This window comes from Semicossyphus pulcher, unplaced genomic scaffold, assembly GCF_022749685.1.
Source record: "Semicossyphus pulcher isolate SPU_LCO1_2020_fin unplaced genomic scaffold, fSemPul1.0.p SCAF_10, whole genome shotgun sequence".
Classification (NCBI taxonomy): Eukaryota; Metazoa; Chordata; class Actinopteri; order Labriformes; family Labridae; genus Semicossyphus; species Semicossyphus pulcher.
In genome coordinates, this window is record NW_027211604.1 from 30,774,943 (window position 1) to 30,800,244 (window position 25,302).

A 25,302-nucleotide genomic window follows, 5' to 3' on the forward strand; every position below is an offset into this window, starting at 1 on the left:
GGTGAACGTGGATGCCTCGGACACTGGTGTGGGGGCTGTCCTCTCTCAACGGTCAGCTAAAGATCAGAAAGTGCACCTTGTGCTTTCTTCTCCCGGAAACTGTCGGCCGCCGAGAAGAATTACGAGATAGGCAACCGGGAACTGTTAGCTGTTAAGTTGGCATTGGAGGAGTGGAGACACTGGCTTGAGGGGGCAGAGCTCCCTTTTATGGTTTGGACAGATCATAAAAATTTAGAATATATACGCTCTGCTAAAAGGTTGAATTCCCGCCAGGCCCGGTGGGCTCTGTTCTTTAACCGTTTTCAGTTCTCTCTCTCCTATCGCCCAGGTTCCAAGAACACCAAACCTGACGCTCTTTCTCTACAATTCCAAAAGGAGGAGAACCCTGTGGAAACAGAAAAAATCCTACCCCCTTCCTGCGTGGTCGGAGCTCTGATCTGGGACATAGAGGGTAAGGTCAAAGATTCCAATTCTGACTTTCCTGCACCTAGTAACTGTCCAGATGGCCGCCTATTTGTCCCAGATCATCTCCGCTCCCAGGTCCTGCAGTGGGGGCACTCCTCTAGTCTGGCATGTCACCCTGGGGTGCAGCGCACCCTGGCCCTCATCCGACAGCGGTTCTGGTGGTCCTCCATGGAAGAGGATTCACGTGAGTTTGTGGCTGCCTGCCCCATATGCTCGCAACACAAGTCTTCCCACCTTAGCCCTGCGGGTCTCCTCCGACCTCTGCCTATACCTCATCGTCCCTGGTCCCACATATCCCTGGACTTTGTTACTGGTCTGCCCTCCTCTGAAGGTAACACGGTCATTCTGTCGGTTGTTGACCGCTTTTCTAAAACTGCACACTTTATCCCTCTTCGCCTGCACAGCCTCCCCAGAGACATTGTTTCTGACCGGGGGCCCCAATTTACCTCTAGTTTTTGGAAGGAATTTTGCAGATTGTTGGGAGCCTCTACCAGTCTGTCTTCAGGGTTTCACCCACAGTCCAACGGCCAGACGGAACGGAAAAACCAAGAAATGGAGACGGCCCTGCGGTGCGTTGCCTCTCATGCTCCCTCTTCCTGGTCTAAGCAGCTGTTGTGGGTCGAGTATGCCCACAATACTCTCCCCACCTCCGCCACTGGTCTATCCCCCTTCCAGTGCTCCCAAGGTTATCAGCCTCCCCTCTTTCCAGAACAGGAAAAAGAGGCCAGTGTTCCCTCTGTCCAGGCGTTCATCAGACGCTGCCGTCGCACCTTGTTTAGGGCCCGCTCTACTCTTCTTCGGACCTCTGAGAGGTATCAGAGAGCGGCTAACTGGAGGCGCTCCACAGCACCTGAATACACTCCGGGTCAGCGAGTTTGGCTCTCCACCCGGGACATTCCGTTAAGGGTGGAGTCCCGGAAGATGGCTCCCAGATTCATCGGCCCATTCCCTGTCTCCAAGATCATTAACCCTGCAGCTGTGCGCCTGCGCCCCCTTAGAATACATCCCACCTTCCACGTCTCTCGCATCAAACCTGTCAAAGAAAGCCCTCTGCAACCCGCCTCTAGACCCCCACCTGCCCCCCGGCTCATTGATGGGGAACCGGCTTATACTGTCAAATGTTTACTCAAGTCGAGACGCAGAGGGAGGGGACACCAGTATCTGGTGGATTGGGAGGGCTACGGTCCTGAGGAGCGCTCCTGGGTCCCTGCCCGCAGCATCCTGGATCCGGAGCTCATCTCAGAGTTCCATCCCTCACATCCTGACCAGCCTGGTGGAACGTCAGGGGCCGTTCCTTGAGGGGGGGGTTCTGTCATGGTTTTAGTTATACACCTGCAATACTCATCCTGTTTGTCTGCAATATTCTGTTTACTAATTCTCCTGTCATTTCAGACCCGGTCACCCTCATCTCTCAGCTCCCCTCACCCATAGTTCACTCACCCCGTCTCCTCTCCAGTTCCACCTCCTAACCACTCCTACCTCATCTAGACAAGTCCCTGCACCTGTAGTCTCACCTCACCTGCTCCTCATTCCCTTATCACTCCCCACACTATTTAACATGTGCTTCCCCACTCACCCTCTGCCAGATTGTCATAGTGTCTCGTACCTATACCTTCCAGCGTTTTTTGTATCCTGCCTTATCTGTTTTTGATCCTGATATCGACCCTGCCTATTTCCCGACTCTGCCTCAGCCTGATCCCTCTAACTTGGTTTGCCTGCCTGGATATTTTTTCCTTGTAACCTGTTTACTGACACAAAATAAAAAAGTGGGATCATTTAGTTTTGCTAGCAATGGGCTAAAACAGGTTAGATAATGAAAGTTATAGGGAGTCATAACATAACATAAATATTAAAATAAAACAATATGTTGACTCACCCTTCTGTGCAAGAACATTGTTGTTCTTTATATGCTCGTCCTTCACATGAATTGTCGTGGGGTGTCTGACGCTTGCTTTGGGACCACTGAGCTTCTGCCTCGATTTTTATGTCCTCTTCATTCTCAACACTCTGACAGATTATATCAATGATGTAGCTTTCAAATGCATGTTGTCCTTTCTGTCGACTTCTCTTTGATATTTGGAAACTATTTTTCGGGAGATTTGCTATTATTTCCCTCGAAACATCTCTCACTGTTATAGTTGAAAACGTCATTATATTTACATGCCGGTGTGAAAGCTTGACAGGCGTAGCAACAGTAACCAAGGGGCTTAGTGAAACCAGACATTATAACATCTGGATTCTCCCTTTAGCCCATGACAAGCTGCAGTCTAATTATCACTTATACATTGAGGGTCCATACAAAATATCTTAAAGTATTATATTCTGGAAAAATTGGAAATACACTTCTGTTACATTTGTTCCTGTTGTATGCTGTTAAACAGAGTCTGTGTCTGCAAAGGTCATGAGGCTGAACGTTTCCAGTAAAGGTCAGATGAACACAGAGCTCTCTGTGTTGTTGAAGGTCACTGAGCTCTGGTCCTCCTTCAGTACAGGCCGAGGTATTGTCTGATCAGCAATGACTGCAGATATTAGTAAGCAAAGCAATGAATGATGACTCAACTTCCTGTCTGAAGCGTCAAACATGGCGACAGGGATGAGACCTTCCAGCCGGTGAGATGATGCTGAATGTTTCAAACACCTCTTCAAATCTTCATCACACTTTGCTCTTGAACATTTTCTCCATCAGATCCTTTTCCTCTTTCTGCTGTTAGTGCTCGCTAGCTGATCTCATTGAAGCCCCTTTTATCAACTTATTGTTTGATTCATCCAAAGATTTCACATCCTCACTCTAACACTGCTGAACAGCCCCAATGCAGTCACATGACTAATGTCTGCACATGTACCTGTCAGAGCTGAGACTGCACGCTCACATGTGCACATGCACTCTCTCTGACACTCACACATCATCATATGAATACCTAAATATTATGTATGTATGACACACACGTGTTCTATAAAGATGTATGAAGCTGTGACAGCCTGTGTCAAACAGAGAGTGTGATAGAAACACACGTACACACATCTTTTCTGTCCTGAACACACGAGTGCTTCACTGTCACACAGTCACATCAGTCAGTCTCCACCTCTTCAAAGCCTCTTTTCACTTCAGGATTATGAGCTCTGAGAAATGTGTTGTTGTTCTGTAGCAGATAGAAAACATCACAGATGAGTAAACACTCATTTCTTTGAAGCTGTCACTTTATTTGATGCTAAGCTGCCATTGCTCGGGTGTTTGAGCATTGCACTATGCTAGCACAGCAAACAGCAGTAACATGTTTCTGGCAATTGTATGTAATTCTGGTATTTATACTTAAATCACCTTGGATCCACTTCTCAGCATTTAATCTTAATGTTAATATTGTATAAAGAATGCACATGTTTGATATTTAGGCCTATGTTACTTCTATCTTGTGCCATATATTTCTCTTTGCTTTCTCTGTGTCAGAGCAACTGTAACGCCCCCGCTGGGATTAAAAAGTATTTCTGATTCTGATATGTTACTCTTTACTTTTATTGTGGTGAGAAAACATCAAACAGTCTGGGGCTGTTTGTTTCAGCACCATCAAACTGCTGTATCAGCATATATGAGTCTCCTGTTTGATCTATAAGACGCTCGTTCTTCACAGTTTTCCATCATGCTGCTCGGACAGAGTTTATAAGCAGCCTCACTTTGCCCGAGCCGCTGATCACACACTGAGGAGCACCTTGTTACAATACTCCCCATCAACTAGATCCAACAAGTCAGTCCTCTCAGTCTGCTCCTCTCTGTCCCTCCTGACCTCTCCACCATCAGTCAGTCAGTCTAACATGTGACATAATGAGCTCCATGCTGCTCTGCTTCCTGTGATCATGACAATGGTAACACTGGTGCTAATATGGTTTTATGAGGCCTCTCATCCTCCCATCTGCTCTGACTGCACAGGACTCCATCTGACCTCCATCCCTGCTCCATCTGACCTCTCCTACTCATCCCTCCTTCACTCCTTCTCCCTGTTGTTCCTTGTTACACACCCCAACACGTCGTCCATAAAAGCTTCATTATTATTGACATGTGTTTACCTGAGCTAGATACCTGAATGACATTTACTATGTTACTGCAACAAAGTTAAGTCACAGTGGCAGAAAGACTCTTATTTTGACAGTCTCTCTTCCTGTTGTCTTCTCTTTCACAGCTGCATGGAGAGCTGCAGGAAGATGCTCGGCCTACTTTGTGTGTGATCGCCTGTTAGATCAATCTATTTCCAGTAATAACGAGCACACTTGATCATTTCTATTGACATAAATACTATCACAATCACCTTTGAGATAATGTTCACGCCCAGGCCCAGAATGAATGAACAGAAACTACAAGCTGCAGACTCTCTGTCTGAAGAGGTCACAACATGTGGCTCTCCTCTTTCACTATTTAAGTGTCGGAGCTTTAATGACTGGACTTCTCTCCGGCTTGTGGCGATGCAGTGGAAGATAAACACACACACACAGCACACACACACACACACACACACACACACTGTGGCTTTATTCCCTGCTGCTGTGCTGCTCGTCTTTGTTCATGTGTTTAATATTAATGTGAGCTTTGAGGGGAATGTGTGCATCAGTTCATCTTGTAGAGTGAAGCCAGTCTGGTCTGGTCTGTGGTGTCACAGAGACGTGGACAGGAACATCCAATCAGCATCCTTTTTTTCTACAACTGAAATGAAAAGATGTTCTTCTCATCCCATCAGTCCTCTGTAATAATTCTCCCTTTAATAGAAGCCATGGGATTGTACGTTTCCCCTGACCCAGTTCAGCCTTCACAGCATGAGCTCTGTCTCCATGAGTTGGTCCTTAAATGTAGTTCCCATCATAAACACTCGGGCGAGCACAGTCGGTTACATTTGAAAAGCAGCCTGCAGACACTGAACCCTTTGAGAGAGATCCCTTTAAGAGCTGCTTCTGCCTGAATGTGGAGGCCGGTGTAGCCCAGAGGAAATGATGAGACAGATGCATTGTTCCTCACAGAGAGCTTTTCAATGTGCTGTCAGCTCTATATGTGGAGCTGACGCTGCTGTAGCACGATACGACTCGTGCACTCTGCAGGGAACTTTGGCCCACTTGGACTTCAGCTGTTGTCCAGAACACCTGAATGAGTTTATGTAACTGTGAGTACTGAGACACTTGTGACTAAAGCCTGTAAAAAGGGCCTCTTTGAACGCTCACACAGAAGACTGGCAGAAGATGAGATGAATAAATGTTCCATGTAGATTGTTGATGCCTGAGGGACGATTAAATCACACATTTAAAAGAATTTAAAGTGTCAAAAATCATCAGTTTAACATCATTTCCTCTGAATAAAAGCAGAATATGTGTTATTAAAACATGAAAATGATCCACAGAGTCACAGAGAAAACAACCTTCTGCCCTTCAGCTTTGGGATCTGACGGTGGAATAATGAGACGGATTTTGTACCTCGTGCTGATTGTTAGTGAACATCAAAGATTTCTGACCGTTTAACACATCAGGTCAAATAAATTCTGCAACAGGCCTGAACTATATGAGAATGATGATCACAACTACTCAAACCATGAAGACTCGCTGACTGAGCTGCATGTGTAGTATTTTAAAGAGAGTGAATATTTAATGTTCATCTTCAGAGGAACACTTTGCTGTGTTTTATTACAACTTTTGCTCAAAGAGGTCAAGACATTTTTGTTAACAATGATTTAGTGATTTTCCTTGAATGTCATAATAAAGCCAACTACACTGCCAAGACTGAAGGAGGAGGAGGAGGAGGAGGTGAAGGAGCCTGTTTCTGGAGGTCTGCAGAGCTTTTTTGATTCCATCTTTTCAGCCTTTTCTGTGAGAGAGTCTTCCTCCTCCTGGTCGTCACTTAAAGCATCTCTCAGAGGGGGTTTGAACAGTGAAGCCTCTTGGCAGCGTCGATAAACCTCGGCTAAACTGAGACTGGCGTTGATCTTAGAACGTGTCTCACTGACCCTGAACACACAAGGAGAGTTTGGACTTTCATCTCTGTGACACATTGTACCAACACATGCTGAGACGCAGCACACATGACCACATGTTCAGTTATCCATCAAACAGATTGAAACACACACTTTGTTGAATTCCTTTGCCGTCTCTTCTGAACTGACTGTAATCATGACACCTCATGATGGCTGTCTGATATCCAGCTCTGCAGGAACTCTCACTCTGTGTAAACTCTACATGGTGTTTCTTTAACGGTCAGTTTTCTTTGGAGACACAGAGAGGTGATGCTCTCCAGCTGACTGGCTGAAGGTTTTACTCTACATGTTACACGACAGACACTGTTTGTCTGATCAAAACATCTAAACTTTCACCGCCCGATGAAGCTTTAGTACAGAATAGAGTACAGACTTTACAGCAGCATCATTAAATACAGAACAAGACATGAACAGAAAGTGACTCAGGCTTAAACTAACACCAAACCTCCCCCACAGGAGGAGAGTTCAGAGAGGTGAAGTTTTTGTCCCTGAACTTTTCAGATCATTTCACTTGAACCTTGTGTAAGAAAGGAAACAGAACAAGGCGTCTGAAGAGAACCTTAAAAAAACAGAACGAACCACAAAAGAAAAAAATCTTGAAACAAGCTGAACAGAAAAGACGCCACAGGTGGTCATTAAGAAGTTACAGTCTTTGATTGATAACGCACCAAAAGATGTTCATAACTTATTGTTAGATACAATGAGGATACGTTGAGTCTGTTAATGTGAATAACACAAGGATCACAGCTTGATATTCACTGAGAGATGTTTTCCCCTCTTGATGACACTTTGTTCGTCCATGACGTGTTTATGTTTAAATAATAATGACGTTTTTTTAAAGTCAAGTTCAAGTAGTTTCATCACAATCAGGATGGTACATACAAACAGATACTAGTAGTTATTGACAGTGTGTGTGTGTGTGTGTGCACGTGTGTGTGTATGTGTGTGGGTGCAGGGATCAATCCCAGTGCAGATGATGTAATTTGTCGTGACTGTCTGAGATGCAATAAATAAACACATAAATAAATAATTACACAGCTTTAAGGAGTAAAAGAAAAAGATGCAGCACAGAGAAACGATGGACACAGCAGGATGTGTGAAGTGTAAAGGCTTTGAACCTGCAGGTACCACACTCTCATAGAAATCAGAGAACAAGAAAGTCTCGCCCAGAGCTGTCGTGTGTTTCACTGAGGCGATTAGAAAATAACACAAATATAAACCTGCATTCTGTAACTACTGACAAAGACAAGGACTCTGAATACAATAAAATACTCAACTCATCTATGAGCACAGATTGTTGTTGTCAGGCTGAGATGTGTTTTATAGTCTGACAAATGCAACAAATAAAAAAATAATCGAATGGAGGACGGACAGCACAAAGAAGAGATGTGATCTAGTTGTGAATGTTATGATGTAAAAATGGAAACAGGAACATGAGAGGGAAGGTAAGGACAGATTAAAATGCTTTGTCCTGACCTTCAGACGTCATGATTAAAGCATGACCATTTAAACTGCTACATGGAAGTTCACAGTTTCCAAGGCTCCAGTCTCTTCTCCTTAGTCGACCACACACTACAGAGAGTCTGAAAACCTCACATCTAAAGACATTTCAGTCACAGACTGCAAGATTCTGCAGAGACTGTGTATCTTACAGGGTCATTATTTACACCTTCCTTTAGAGACTCTTTCCATCCTGCTCCTGGTGTAAATGAAAATAAGACAGGAGCAAAAACAAGAAAGAGTTTTTGAACACAGCTGCTCTTGTGTCTGCAGTAGTTTGTATAATCTGCACTGAAAGAGGCTGTGACCTGAGATGGGTGAGCTTTACACACAGTTTGTGACACGTTACTTCTCTATAGTTGCTGTGAATGCTGAAGGCAAATTAAGCTTTTCAGATCATTCAGACTTTTTTTTAAAGTGTCCTTTCAAAGTTCATAAAGTTTGCATAAAATGTTCAGACTCAGAGTGAGTGATGTCATCGACAGAGTGGAGAGGCTGCTGAAAATATCTTGGACTACTAACTAGAAAAATTGTTACTGAGCCACAATTTTGACTCCACATACATAATGAATGATTATCTGGTTAACAGAGAAACTGTGTGACATGTTGGAGCTGATGTTTGATGATACAGTGAGAGGCACGCTTTGAACTCGAGCTGTCACACAGAAAACAGTGAAAGAGCAGAAACAAGGTGAAGAGAGACTTGAACTGTGAACAGGCTGAAAGATAAGCAGGGAGGAAAAAGAGAAAATAACTGCTGTCACACATAAATAGTCTTCAGCAGTGTGAAGAATCCAGACGAAGCGATGTAGAGAGAGGGTTTTATCCTCTGAGCAAAATGTAAAGCTGTGAAATCTCACTGAAACCTTCCAAATCAGCCCAGATTCACCTCAGTGTAAGAAAACTTAGAGAGGACTGACAGAAAATACAGGATGGAAATCACAGCAGATCTTCTCCTTCACACACAGCTCTACGTGTTGCATTTTAAAGCCTGAGAAAAGATCTTTTCCAGAGACTCTGAGGATGTACACTCCCTGTTCTCACCTGTCAGTCAGTCAGGACTCTGTGATCATCATGTGACCAAACCAATTATATGTTATTTCCACAGAGAGACCAGGTGAAGGCCGTTTCATTGTAACAACATTTTTATATCATTTGACAACATGTTGTTTTCTCAGGTGAGTGTTGCTCAGATGTTCATGTTGTTTCACAGTAATGGCTGCAATGTAATCCTTGGGGCAAATGCACCAGATCAAATGACATCCACTAAAATAGCTTTTGCCTGAAAAGGCTCTGGTTGGTATTTTTTAAGTGTCTGAAATGATCACAGAAAGGATCCCGACAGAGAAAGACTTTTTGTTACAGAGTAAGAAGCTTTTAGAAACCAGAAACAGCCGTTACATCACTCTCTACAAAGCCACCAGACTTCATTAACAAAAACAGTAATTTAACCTCACAGAACACAGGGGGAGTTGTTGTCAAACACAAGCTCCATTAGTTTGGAGATTTTTAAAGAGGGTGAGGAGCATCCTGGCCTCGTTGTACCCTATTTAAGGGACACGCTCAGTTATTCTTTGTTAGCAGGTATCTTCCTCTTCTTTGTCTATAAGTTAGTTGCTACCTGCTGGTTGGTTACACACATAACACAACCTCATCACACCCCTGTTCCCTCCTTCTGCCTCCCTCATTCACACAGACGAGCTGCTGAGTTAAACTTCCATGCAGAGCAGAGAGGGGGGGGTAACGTTGCCACATTTCAGCCTTGAACAGCTCATGTAAAAGGGGCTTGTGAGTGTGTGTGTGTGTGTGTGTAGGTGTGTGTGTGTGTGTGTGTGTGTGTGTGTGTGTGTGTGTGTGTGTGTGTGTGTGTGTGATACGTCATCTGACGACAATGTTGCACACTTTGTCACACCGCGGTGAGGTTTGTCTTGTCTTGGATTTTTGTCTCGTAACTTCCTGTTTTATTTTGAAACCTAACTCTCCTCTCGTTTCAGGTCACTTGCCCTTCCTCATGTGTCACCGGTCTGATTGTCTCCCCTGATCCCTGATTGTTTCCACCTGTTCCCCATTACCCTCATGTGCTTATAGTCTGCGTCTCCCCTTTGTCTTTTGCCAAAGTGTTTCGTCCTTGTCCGTGCACCCAAGCCCTTATCCACAGTCATTGTCGATTTTGCCAAGAGTTTTTTGCTACGCCACGTAAGTTGTTTTCTGTTTCCTCCTTTGAGAGTGATTTTTCGTTTGTTAAAGTTTTCTAGTTTAGCGTCGATTTTGTGTTATTTTGTAAACTGTTTTCTTTCCTCCCTTTTGGAGCGATTTTGTGTTTAATAAGTATTAGATAGTTGTAGAGCCTCCTGTTTAGGTGAGCCTTTTCTTTTGTCCCGTTGATCAGTAGTTTTGGTTTTCCTCCTTCGGGAGCGTTTTGATTTTTAGTCTAGCTTTTGTTTTCCTCCTTCGGGAGCGATTTATGTTTTAGGATCTTCCCTGTTTCTAGTGTGTTTTTTGTCTCTCCTTTTATTGGAGATTTTCCTTATTAGGAAGTTTATCTTCCACTAGTTATCTTGCCAGGACTTAGTTATTAAGTGAGTTTTTCATAGCCCAATTGTTTGTCACTCTTCAAAGAGGATCTGAAATCAATAAAGTGTGCTTGTACGTGATATCCTCTGCATCCTCTGAGTCCTCATTTTAGTCCAGGCCTGACACACTTGAAGAAGGACTCTCAGTGTGTCTTATGTAAGTTTAATGCAGGATTTAACACTTCAAAATATACAGAAACAGAACAAGAGAAATTATAACATAAATCTGGTTTAAATCATACAAAAATATTATTGTGACTCCTGTTTACAAAACTGCACATTTTCAGTAATTCAGCAAATATTTCAGACACAAACCCCTTACATATACAGTCACTGGATCTCAATATCACAGACAGAAGTTAGCTTAAATAAAAGTTAGCATAGCTAATAACGTCTCAACTTCTGTTATAACATGCCTCGTGGAAATATACGGCCAACTTTCCCACTCTACCCGTGACCAACTGCCTCTACTACCACTGAAGTAGTTTATGTCTGCTTACCTGCAAAATATACACAAACAGAACAGCACATTGCTGAGAACCGCTTCTGCAAGGCTTCATATGACGGCAATGAGCTACAATGTTGCAATACTGTTTACGTCCGGCAGAAGGACCCATCTTGTGGTGAAAGAGGGTAATTACACATACTTGACTTTAACAGTGCAAATGTATTCAAGAACACAGTATATGAAAATGAAACAACAGAAATAACGATATGTAGAAGAGGGGGGTTCCTTTTTTTATAAACCCAAATAACTCCCTGTCCTCACAACAATATTAACGTTGTGTCCTGCAGGTGAAAAGTAACTGTTGGATGTTTCTCCATCCTCAGCTGATAAATCATGAACATGACAGTGGTATCATTTAGTGACAGCATGAACCATCATGTGTGAGCTGAGGTGTGTGAGCCTCTGTGGTGTCACCTTTATATTCCAGCTGATGGTCCATAAGTTAGTGCTCCTGCAGCAGCTATCAGAGCCATCCCACTGTAAGACTGAGTTTTACATTTCACATTTATGTTCAGTCCAAACTGCTGTGGAAATGTTTGACAAACTGAATGCTCCCTGTTTGCTGGCACAGCAGCTTTTGTCTTTCTGCAGGTTTTATTTAGGATCCTGTGTTACTGGAGAGGCTCGTCGTACCTGGTGTTAGTGCTTCTCCTGAGGACGGAAAGCTACCGTAGTGCTCTCTGTGTGTTTTCTGAAATTATTTCAATGTGTTTTTCTTCTCAACAGTTGGAAATGTGACATCTTGTTCTGTGTGCATGTGTTTGTCAGCCTGGTTAGCAGCAGTTGTATCTGGTCACCATGTTTGCTGTTCAGGCTTTGTAGTGATCTGGACAGCTTGTTTATTAAAATGTGCTCAGATGGGAAACATGTCACAACAAGCAAAGACAGTTGTGTTTGTCTCAGCTGCATAAGAACAAAGTAAATAAATACAAATAACTCCACATGAGCGTGCTCTCGCCAATTCCATCTCTTTACATAGTTTATAATAGTAAAAAAGAGAGCTTTGGCTGTTAGCAGGAAAACAGTCGAGGAGCAAAACTGGTGCAACACTTCAGCTGTAATACAATGCAGACACCCATCAGCTTAGTCTGATGACAATTTAACTCTAATTATCTTTCTAAACAGAAACCTGCATATCAGAGCAGATCACAATCCAGTCTTAGATGTCATATCTCCACTTCAACTTCATTCTCACATCTTTAGTTACAAGTCAGACTGTAAACAGCAAACACGGACAGAAAAAGAAGTTTTGGACTGGATGTCATTTATTTGAAGAACAGCTGGCTAAACAGTTAGCCCCCGAAAATGTCTTTAGCTCCCAGAGGCTATCGTTGTCAGACAACAGCCGATGGGTTCCAGGATTCAATGTTTATCTTCAGCCCGTCCCATTGTCAACTCATTTATCATAGCTTATATGACCATGGAGCCCTGCATGTTTTGAGGCTTAAGGCCGCTAACTAAACTGCTGTGTTCTTCAAGTTGGGAGTGAGAAAGTAAAGTTTCTTCTGTCAGGGACATCCTTCCTATTAAGCATCAACAAAGCTCGTCTAAATGCAGTACAGGCTTCTAAAGTGAGTGAAACTCAATCAAATGTTCTCCAGAGCTCACCTCAGGGTCACACCTGCCATTAAAGAACATCTACTGCACTGACAAACTGATACAACAGAGCTCCACGCTGCACCTCACCACAGCTTCATAGCTGAGATGCTGTGATCTGATCAACACTGTCAGTGCTTTTCTCTGTTATTCTGGGAGCTAACCTCTACATTTCAGCAGGTGACAACAATCCTCGAGCTTCTTCAGGTGTTATTGACCAGGGAGCAGAGCTGTGTCTCACAGGGTCAGACGCTACAAGACAGCCAGCAAGTCACTTGTAATATATAGCTGCAGTTTAATCCATTTCCAGGTGAGGACCGAGCGCTGACCTCATTTACTTGGAGAGTCCTCAGGACGGCAAACAGCCGCTCCACATCAAACAGGGAATGTAACATGTGCAGCATAATAATAAGGCCTGAGGCTCATTGACAAAGGGAATCAGGTCCCTGCTATCAGCTGGTAAATGAGTAACGATTAGCTTATAATTGTATTTTACCTGGAAAAAGTTTCAAAGAGCAAAAACTTTAGCTAAGACCCTTGAAATATATTCATCTTCTTATGATCAGCCGGTTACAGACGGAGCAGTCTGCTGATGTTCGGCTCACTAAGCTTCAAATCTCTCCAGTGTGAATTTCAAACACAGGAAGGATTTATTAAACATGATCATCTGTGGCATTACCCAAGTGACCTGCTCATCCTGATAACCTAACAAGCACAATATGTGATGTGCCGTGTTAGAGAGACCTGGAAGAGTAATACTTTTTACTGTGGTGGAGATTTTCATGTCTACTTTGCTTTCTTCTTCTCTGTCTAAATGTCTGTTCACACTTGTTCCTGTATAATCCTGACTATAAAGGACGTCACACACTGTTTGCATCAGGTATAAAGTCTCATTAAAGAGGCTCTTCAGGTTTGTTGCATCTTCATCAGGAGCTGAAAGCAGCATTGAAACAGTTTGCTGTGGTGTTACTGTAGTTCATTGCTGTGCTCCCCTAATTCATTCCAGCAGCTCAATTCTCAGTTAGATCATTAAGATGGAAAGGCAAAGTCATCTGCACAACACTAATGGCAATTCAATCATGAAGACAGAGACAGAGAGGGATCTATCTGCTACAATATGTTCCAAGTGAAGGTCTAAAGAAACTTTAATGATGCAGAGAAACCTTATTGAGAAATGAGGCCAGCCTGACTCGACGTGTACGAGATGATAATGAAACAATAAAGATGTCTGCCCTCCACACACTGCGAGGCAGATACGTGGCAGTGAGTCTCCTCCTGCTGTTCACAATGGCTGCTTGTCAGGAAGCTTTTTGTGTTGTGTGTCAGAGCTGCCAAGCGTCACGCTTTGAGTGTGACAGTCACGCAATTTGACCCATTCTCACACCACACGCCACACTTGACATTTCTCACGCTTATATTTCCCCATTCAATACTCTATATTTATTTTTTTCATGATAATAAACTTTGGTCCTCGCGGCATGCCGTAGTTCGAGTAACTCTGATTTACTGACCGAGATAACCAATCCCAGACCAATCCACCAGTCCTTTGTGCCTAAATCTAACCAACCACGGAAGGCACTAGCAATATAAACCAATCAGAAGCAACGTTTATAGTCTTGGCGTCTCTAACGATCTTTCACACACAACAGCGCCGACATTTAAAACCCACTCGACGTTCTCCTGCTTGCTAGAAGACGGACGGTAGGTAACTACCCAATTTTGATCACACAAAATTATTGAAAATGGGTTCACTTTTTAAATATTTTTACTAGTTTGATGTCGACGTAGGACAAATGTTGCTCTTAGTTTTTATCTGTATTATTATTAGACCCCCCTAAAGGAACCCACAGAGTCCCTGGAATCCACTTTGGCTGTGTCCGAAATCACCCCCTACTCAAACAAAACCAAAACCCGAAACAGTTTGGCTCTTGAGGGAACTCTATCGTCCATCATGACTGTGAAGATGGCGAGCCTTGAGCCACAGTGTTTCAAGTTGGAGCCCCCTGCCTCTGTCATCAAGGCATCAAAATCTGCCACAAACGCCTACAACATGCGACATGTCCCCAGCTAAATGATGGACAGTTGGTTGAAATGAAATATTGCAAATAAATGTATTTTGTCAAAATTCTTGTTACAATTTTCATTTCTAATTTCTGGTTAATTAAGACTAGCATTAGGAGGCCACAGTGCAGGGAGAGCAGCTGGCATGGAGGTGAGGACATCAGTCTTAAGGTATAAATCGACGTTAAAACAGGCCAAACACATCATAGCACTATAGTCTCACTCTTGTGATTTTCTGAAACTTGGCAGCCCTGGTGTGTGCTCGCCTGCATGAACACCAGCATCGTCCTCACATGTGAAAAGGTCAAGCTAATTTTACAAACAGTGTCCTGATAGATCCACTGCTGGTCACGCTTCAGTCCTTCCTCTTCCTCTGCCTTCCTCCACAGCTACACACAAGAGAAAATGAGAGCGATGTGATTCTCATTCTTGGTCAGCGTGCTTTCTGTCTTTTCCTTTCAGAGCTGCCTCACAGACACAAACACACAGTCTTAATATGTTTCACACAATGAGTTCAACGGGCTCATTGACACTCTGAAATCAACACTTCTTTCATACTATAGACGCCCAATGCTACTGTGTAAGTGAGTTCACTGAAACCTAAAGACCGGTGGTGGAAGAAACATTTTGTCCTTTACTTAAACAAGAGCACAATGCCACAATGACCACAATGAAAAAAACAGTCTGCACCAAAAATGACACAGTATGTTTCATCTGATCAATAGTTTATCACAACCTATATTTATGTTTATATATTGAAACAGCAGAAAAAGTGATTTAGCATAAAGAACAATAAAGTCAGTGTGGGTCGGGGGGCTATGGAAAACAACACAAAACCTCCATCAACTTCCATGTGAAAGCACATTTCAGAGTGAACTGCTTTTAAGTGACGTGCATTATGTCACTTGCATCACATTACCGTCACCATAGCAACCTTTAATTGCAGTTGGGAAAAACACAGCTGAAATTAGTTAATTAGTGCAGTATGACCCACGCACAGAACTTTGGTAGTCTCAATGTCAGAACCAAACCAGAGCGTCCATTACACAAAGTTGTCCACATTTTTGTCCAGTACAGACATGTGTTAAGGAAACACTGCTGTGGGTCGTATTAGAGAGTAAGAACAAAAGAGCTCTGTTGCAGAATCTCTTTCCAAGATATTCCAGGTTTTCAAAGGGAAAGAAATCCATCTAAATGAACGGGCGAAATGTTCAAAATGACCACGTTTCACACTTTTTTCAAGACTTCACAACTCATTCATACATTCACTTAGACACTCCATTCAACTTTTAAAATATACACAACTCTTTTGGCTTTTTCAGGTTAATTCAACGTTTTACTTTTATACTTATTTCACAGTGACCTTTCAAAGTTCAAGAGGTTTGCTTGAAATGTTCAGACTCAGACTGAGTGATGTCATCGTCAGAGTGGAGAGGCTGTTGAAAATATCTTGGACACCTTCTTGAAAAATTGTGACTGAGCCAAAATTTCACTCCACATACATAATTAAGGCATCGAATCGTAGGTATTCTTGTGCTGCTTGTGTTAGATGGGTTATCCAAGCAAAAGAATGGACACTTTTGCCATAGCAGTTACGAGCTTGACTTACTGACAGAAGTTTGAGATGCTGCTTTCACCTGAAATCTCAATGAAATCAGCTGTCCCACCAAGGAGTCAAACAGCTGTTGACAAACATATAATATGATATATAATATAATATATATATATATAAATACAAACACACACACACACATACACAAACACACACAGGACAGACATATTCACACTTTCTCAAGCATCTGTCAGGTCTTGCATGTCATGTCTAAGGGCTGGTTTCACAAAGAAGACTGACTATGGCTTAGATAGAACAAACAGTCAGACTTCAGATAGACGCCTAAATTCACCCGTTACAAAGCAGTTTAGTTCTTGACTATCTCAAGCAGGACTGGTGCTTTGAATTCTGGGTAAATTAAGACTTTTTATCAAAACAAAAGAAATGGCTGATCGAGTAACCGCATCTTAACTCTCAAGTCTGTTTAGCCCAGCAGAACATGTTTGCCTATTGGAGGAATTCAACAGTTTTAAGGGCATTTTACTTGGAAAATTCAGCCAAGAGTGTAACAACAAACAAAAGACAACCTGATATGGAAATAAAAATTGCAGCAGCAGTTAACAGTGTTATCCGACCGTTGAAAGAACCATCAATGAATTTGGTGCTACCCGTCAGCAGGTGTCACTGATTGTTACCATGGTAACATGGGTCTTAGAGCTGAGTTAGGCTGGGGGTGATGTGTCTAATTATTTTTGGCATAAAATTAGTCAGCCTTTGTTCTTGTGAAACGGTCTAACTTGCATTAGACTAATCTATGAGCAAAATTAAGGCTGGCCTAACACTATAGACCAGACTACAACATCTGTGTGAAACCGGCCCTAAGATGGTCAACTCCTCCAACATCATCATTTCATCCTTCAGCTGCTTCTTCACACATCAAACATGTCAATTCAGTTTAGCCTCAGCTGTTCAACAATCCTCAAGATATTCAACATCTTTCAGTCATCATTTATATTCATTTCACTTTCAAGCACAGCATTGGAAGTAACCTTTCAGCATACAGCATTCATACCGCAATCTCTTCAGAAGTTGCATTTTCTAGTTATATAATTAACTTGGTGTCTTGGTATCAGAAACCTGGATGATCCTTCATCTCTGTTTAGAAAAACCTAAATCTGCTGTCTGGACTTCTCTGATCGAGTCGAAGCTGTGACGTTTCAGCTCTGCAGTCTCAGCAGGTGCTTTTTCTAAACCTAATGAGCATGTGAGTCATTCAAACTAAATATAGAGCCATGTAAGGTTTACTGATGTTTCAATATATAAGCACCATTTTATTGCTGTAGCTGGTGAAGGTCAATTTAACATATTAAATAATGTTGGGTAATTTCAGTCTGTAGCTGCCAAAGCACCCTGAGTGCTACAAGACAGGCCAGCAGTGCTGTAAGATGTGTTCATGGCAATTGTAATATTAAAATGTAAAAAACATTTAATTTGTTAACGTAAAAAGAAATGCAACTACGTATAGATTTTCCTTTTTATGAGACTTTCTTTAAATGAGATGAAAAAGTCATAATGATGAGATAAAGATTGGCCAATATTTCTCCTCATATTGATTTATGTGTCACATCATTTGCCGGAATAGATGACTGTAGACGACATTCATTTTTAGCTGATATATAAAGGCAGTGAGAGTTTAATCCACTTAGAGACTCAGAGCCCACCTGACATCCATTAAGAGGTGTGATCACACACCACAGGAATCACCTCTGTCAGTATGTGAGCACATGAACACATGCAGGGAGCGATATCTACCATGTGGATTAAGACTAATAATCCAGCTCTCACTCTCTAATGCAAATGTGTGAGGCTGAGAGAGTTCTTTTAAAAAGTGCTTTGTCTCCTGTCGTTCAGATATCAGCTAAATATTTTTCAGCTGTAGAAAATCCTCACATGTCAGACTGAGTTTCAACTGAGATTTCTACTTTGTCTGTTTTCTTATCTCATGCAAATGATTCAGGCAGCGGGGATCCTTTCATGCAGGCTCTGTTTACTTGTGAAATAAGTGAGCTCTGTTGTTTTTGATGCATCCTCTCACCACTAAAGCTCAGTGAGTGAGACTGAGGTCTTGGAAAGTCTTCATGGGGAGCAGGCACTCTCGGGATGCTCGGGGTAGCAATGAATAACGAGCAGGAGGCTCACAGAGCAGTTTGCTCGACGCCACTCAGATAATTGGTGGTGCTTGAGCTGAAGAGGGGAGGGAGAGGAGACAGAGAGTGAGTGTAACAGGAACAGTGGTGTTAGAGTGAGTTCTATTCTGTGCAGATGAGGGGAAGTCACAGTGTTTGTTATGACCTGCAACACCCCAGCAGCCCCACACAATGCATATGAACTTCACTTTGACAGAGAAAGAGGAGGAAACAGGAGGAGTGCTTCATGTGTTGGAGGCTCAGCCCGGCTGTGAACAGATGCTGTGAGCTGCTCTGTCTGTGCCTCTGTCCTGCTGAACGAGAACCAGCTGATGTTTGGGCCAACATTGTTTTATAAGAGGTTCAAACACTGACACTCACTGTTGTTGTTCTCATTCTTCTTCTTTCTTGTTTTCTCTGCAAAAAGTGTTTTGTGCTGTAAAAACTGAGACCTAGAAACACCACAACTGGAGGGGGTGTAAATTACACCCATTACTCAGGCACATATAATGATGCTCATTTGACTCAAGGTGACACTTTAATAATAACGTTCATTTTCTCACAATTCCCTCAAACACAGTTTGGCCAGGAGTCGAAACCTTTCATTACTTTAGTCTCTAAAGTCTTCTGTGTCTTCTGCTCCAAAAATGTTACATTTTGTGAATTGTTCCTCAATATTCTCAAAATCCTTTTTTCAACAGCTCGTCATGAACTGCTGGGCGGATCAGACCAAACCTTAGTCAGGGTCATTACAGAGATCTCTGATCCTAAGTTGTTCCTAACATGTGTTAAAGCTGGTGCTGAGAGAGAATTGTGTTCAGTCTGGATCTCCAACATTAAAGCTCCTGTGAATAAATAATAAGTGCAGATTAAATGTATTGTGATAAATGATCCATGCTGCTGTTTCTATTCTGTGTCGTCGTCCCTGTGCACTTTCTCACTTCGAGCTGTTGTGTACAAGAGCTGCACATCTGTTGCTTATTGAACATCTGGACTCATTTGCATATTAATGAATTATTATGTTAATGTGATTTTCATTGGCCCCTTCAACAAGAAAGATTAAAGATCTACCCAAGCATGAAAAACAGTTTTTTTCTTCACTCAGATTATAAATAAAAAGCAGAAGAGTCGATGTCCTGTGACGTTTGCTTTTTTACAACATCAGCAGAAGAAGGAGATGAAATTCAAATGTTCTGTCTGATGTCCAGAGATGAAACACTCAGAATACAGTCTCAGTTCAAGGTCACACATTGGTTCTTACTGCTTGTTACCTATTTGTACACACAGTGGCACATGGTTCATAACTACCCACTGACATAGTCATGTGTCACTGACACACACATGAAGAACCAGATGCACCGAACAGAAGAAGCAAGGAAACCCAAAGACGTGTGTGCAGAGCTGCTGAGTCACTACATGAGCCACACGTCGGACTGCATCATCAGGGCTTCATTGATCCGTTTGTAACTGTGACTGTAACACGACCATCAGGAGAGAGACAGTGATGATACTGCTGCTACACATGATGGCAGTGGCTTCCATAGAGCATAACACAGGATGTCACCTGTCACCTGTATCTACGATTGCTGAGTCTGATGATGACATCATCATTTAAGGACACTAACACTGAGCCCATCTCATGGTTGTGTTTACATGCACACTATTTTTGGTTAGTGTGGATTGAAGATTTCTGGTCAGCTGTTTAATGGATGTGATCTCACTCTGATGGTGTCTACAGGAGCTGATGCATTTAAATGAACAGCTGTGTGAACATATCAAACAGACGTCTTTCTCAGGGACCGCCTGTCAGCACTGACTCATTTAGCAACATGTCTTTGTCACACGTTTGATCAGCTCCCTGAAGATGGATGTCTATCATCTGTTCAGCAAGTTATTGTGTGTTTCTGAGGCTCTGCCAACTGATGTTTCACTTATGAGTCAAACAGCTCAAACCAAATCTTTACTGTGGACTCTCCTCTTTGGATTTGCATCACATTTGGTTTGATAATGTTCAGAAAATGTGCCTGAAGTTAAAAGCGAGTGTGTTTATGTTAAACTGAATAAATACATGGCCCACAGCCAGATTTGCTGTTTTACTGAAGCAAATCTGGTAAGAGAGAAGCTAAAAGATAAAAGAGAAGTGAGACATGATGAGGTTAGTACAGGGCGATCCAGCCACTAATAACTGATTACAGCAGCTGTAGAGAGGATGTTCCTCTCACTTGTTCACAGTAAAGAGATGTTACAAGAAACATCAACATCAGAGTGCTGGAGGAAACATTTCAGGCAGTCTAACCTTTGGATCCACTATTGCTCCAATCAAATATACAGACGATCAGATAGACAGCAATGATTATTAATAAATAATTGGATAATGAAGTAAAATCATATTTAAGGCGTATTGGCCCAATGCTTTATAATATGACACTGTCCTCGAGCTTATTGTTTGACACGATAAACCTCAGTACAACCTTCAAAGTATAGAGTATAGTTACAGTATGTTCCATCACTGTACCTGAATAACTTCTCGTACACTTTCATGCTGATTTTCACACTCAGAGCTGTACAGCCAGCTGATGAGAAATGATTGTACAGGCCTCTTAGTAACGCCTACGTGCATGTGCACATCATAGACTGTATAAAAAGATGGACGACATGACAGCTCCCTAAAGTGAAGCCAAACCCTCTCTACCGCCCCCTGCTGACCGGCTGCAGCATAGTCATAAAGCCCACCTCCTCCATGTTAACAGATGGGACATGAGTCAAACTATAAAATCAAAATACACGTCAAACACATTTTTCTCAAACATGGTTTCTGTCATTATAGGTAGTTCTTATCATGCTGATTTGTGTTCAAGTGTTCATTACTTTTAACAAGGTAAAGGTGTGTTTTGGGTGGAGGAAGGGGTGGGACATCAATACTGCAGCTCCACCAGCGGATACTGTGCAGATATTTTATCCTCCGCTCAGCTCCATCAGAGGATTTGAGGGTTAAATGCTTGAAGGCACTTACTGACTCATTTTTACCACCTACATTTTCCTGACTGTTGCACAGGGCAAAAGTTACATCTTCAGGTAAAGCTGAAATTATTTATTTAGTATGAATGTTCAAAGCAGCTGCATCAGCATCTCTAGCAGCAGAAAGACTGTCTGCACAGAGAAGTTGTGTTTCAGGTAGTGAGGGCCTGTTTGTTCAGCATGATGCAGCTCACTCTGCAGCCGCTGCTCCTCAAACCCTCTCAGACAGTCCTTTTAGAGCTCTGCATGTTGTGGAAGAATATAAGAATATGGGCAGAATGAAAATATAAGCAGCATGTTTTCCTGCTCTGTGGATCTGGACAGAGGATTAAGATAACGTCACATCTATAAGACAAATCCCTTCCAGCAGTGCTGCAGCGTATCAATGCAGTTTGGACTTTGTTTCATGGTGGAAGAATCCAAAGAACATTTTCTCCTCCCTCCAGTGCTGTTCTGGTGAGGGAGCAGCTGTCCATGCACAGATGAAAGTCGATGTCTTCATTTACAAAATGGACTTTTTAAAGAACACAAGAAGCTTCTCCTGATATTTACTGCTCTCTGCCTCCAGAATATGACTGTTTATATCATCTCACATTGAATGAAGAAGGATGTTATTTCAACATAACCCTCATGATTCATGACCTGAACACGGATACATGTTTGTGTGTTAGTCTCATTAAGCAGACTCTCTGTGATCATGTATACTCAGGACTTCCACATGTCCTCTGTTTGCAGGCAGGATATCAAAGCCTTCTCAGTGTGATACGAGCTGGTTGTGTTTTTAAGGGCAGCCACTGTGGAACAGAGAAATGAGGGAGCAGCAGAGACTCCATGAGAAACCATGAAAACAAGCAGACAAGAAGAGAAATCTCATGTCCATATAATAAAGGATGTCTGTATCTACAGAGTGACATGTTGTTGTCTCTCTGTGCTCTTCACATCGAGAGGTTCGGCTTCAGGTACTTTGAATAAGCTCGGTTTATTCTCAGCACAGAGTGATTCCATAAATTCACTGCATTGAGTTTCTGATGTGTCCCACAGATCTCATGCTGCATGAGTCAACAGCACAGACAGGAGAGAAAGGTTTCCACTGTTTAGTGACTCAGGCTTTGATACTGAGAGAACTCCAGCTCATTCTGCAGAATGGAGCAGAGACATGAACCTGAAGGGGACCTGGAGCTCTATGAAGCCTCTGAGGTGGAACATCATTGGTCACAACAAGAGCCTTTCTGTCCCGTTTGTTTCTCCCTCATTTATGTTTCCTACCATTTAGCCTGTGATGCCGTGTTCCTTTCAGACTCTGCTGTCAGAGAGACAGAAAACATGGACTTCAACATGAGCTTCCTCCTCTGTCCTTCAGGCTCTCATCACTCAGCCAGGACATTTCATTGGGTGTGTTTTCAAGAGAACAGGGAGAGTGATCACATGACATCATGTGCATCAGCAGGTGCTCGATCTCATTGGGCATGATGTGCAGCAGCCTGATCTCATTCTTAACGCCCTCGCAGTGAGATGCAGCCCCTCCCGCCGCCGCCGACACTTTAAACTTAGATAAGTGTATCAGCACAGCCAGGAGGACGAACCTCAGCCTGCCAACAACACAAGCTCACCTCTCTCATCAATCAATTTGACAAGGCCAGCCACAGAGCAGAGCCTACAGCAACCTGCCCCTCTCTTCACCCTCCACCCCATCAGCCCCCCCACAGCCCCCTCCCTCGTCAGATCCATCTCTGAACACATGAACGTGCTGTAGAAGAACAAACACGGTGAAGGAGAAGGAAACATGAAGGGCAGATGGAAAAGATGCGCAAGATTCATCAGTGACAGTTTCATGAAGTGGATGTCAGCGACCTCGCAGGAAGAGAAGAGAAGGCATGACGAAACAGCCCGTGAGCATGCTGACACTGTTGCATGCTGGGAACAAAGGAGTGCTGAGTGTGACTCTGCTGCAGGATGCTGTTTCCTGTATGTGGTGACCATAGACTGTATGAACAATGGATGTTGCCACCGTGACCTCAGCCATCGGCTGGTCGACTTCCTCTTTGAATCATCAAGTTCAGCATTTTGTCAAAAGACATGTGGCTTAATTTAGAGCTAGAAGAGCCTTTATTTCAACAAGAGGGTGAGGCTGGTGTGGAGCGAAGGGTTAGCAAACAGCATGTTATCAAAGTTATACCCGAGGTCTGATACCTAATGTGGACTGACTCACTTTGGGAGGCCGCCTCATGTGGTCATTCAAAGAACTGCAGTTTTTCCCACTTCCTCATTGGCTTCATGTTTCAGCACAGGAGGTTTCAGCTCGGTGCTCGACACACAGGCAGACTGTATCTGATCGTCTGCTTCTCAACACTTGTAGAGGATTTTGTTTTGGACAGGTGCTGAGATTCTATCAACCATCGAGTGATATTTGTAGAGTAGAGACACAATAGATACGTGCACCTTTAGATAGATATGACCCAGGATGACACTGGTATCACACTGCATGAGATCTGGTGTATTTATGTGACTGCTGCAGGAGCAGAGCTGGTATAACTGGAGGGCTGTATGAGATGAGAGAACACTTGTGTAGAAACTGCATCACACAGAGGAGACTGCTGGCAGGCCTGTGTGCCCCGCTGCCCACAGATAATACAAAGCATGTGGCTATAGTAGCAATAAAGCAGAGTTATCTAACAATCAGAGAGAGAGTGAGCATCGTCATGAGAGATAGAGCTCAAATAAGAGCAGCAATAAACACATAGAATCTACATGAGAGTGAACATGGTCAGATTCTCTCTGCTCACACAGACAGATTACAGAAACTGAAAGTGGAATTAATATTCAGACAATCATAAACAAAGAAGAAAGCAAACAAAGCACATCTGAACGTCACCACATGGCAGCCCGGCTGATATTAAAACAGCACAATGAACGTCTAATAATCCTCCATTAATGTGTTTGTGTGTTAATAATTCACATTCACTCCTGGAGGCTGCTGGGTAATCTTTGCTGAAGCCACTGTCTCGACTCCATACTTCACAGATGCACGACGGCAAAGGAGGAAAGAGACGGGTCATAGAAGACACAGAGCTTCATGGAGATTAGTGTTGTGATGTATATATAATAATAATAATAATAATACATTTTATTTGTATTGCACTTTATATTTGAGCAATCTCAAAGTGCTACAGGGAAGAAAAATAAAACAAGACAATTTTAATGTGTTAAAATGAGAGCCTATAAAAGGCACCTAGCAAAAAGCTTTCTTAAAAAGATAAGTTTTTAGGTCCCGTTTAAAAACATCTGCAGTCTGTGGGGCCCTCAGGTGGAGGGTGTTCCACAGCATCGGAGCTGCAGAGGAAAAGGCCCGATCACCCATAGTGCGGAGCTTGGTTCTGGGGACTTGGCGGGTGTTCCTGGTTGCAGAACGGTGGGTGCATGAGGAGGTCTGGAGTGTGAGGAGTTCCTTCAGGTATTGGGGGGCATGTCCGTGAATGCACTGATGAGTGAGGAGGGAGACCTTGTACTCAATTCTGAGTGGGACAGGGAGCCAGTGAAGGGATTTTAGAAAGGGGGTGATGTGGTCATATTTGCGGACCTTTAACAGGATCCTTGCAGCGCTGTTCTGTATGTATTGGAGCCTCTGGATGCTCTTTCCAGAGATGCCAGTGAGAAGTGCATTACAGTAGTCAAGCCTGGAGGAGACAAAGGCGTGAACGAGCTTCTCTGCATCTGCCAGGGTGAGTATTGGACGGAGTTTGCCGATGTTCCTGAGGTGGTAGAATGATGTTTTACAGAGGTGTTTGATGTGGATGTCAAAAGTGAGTTGGGGGTCCATTTTAACACCCAGGTTGGTGACAGA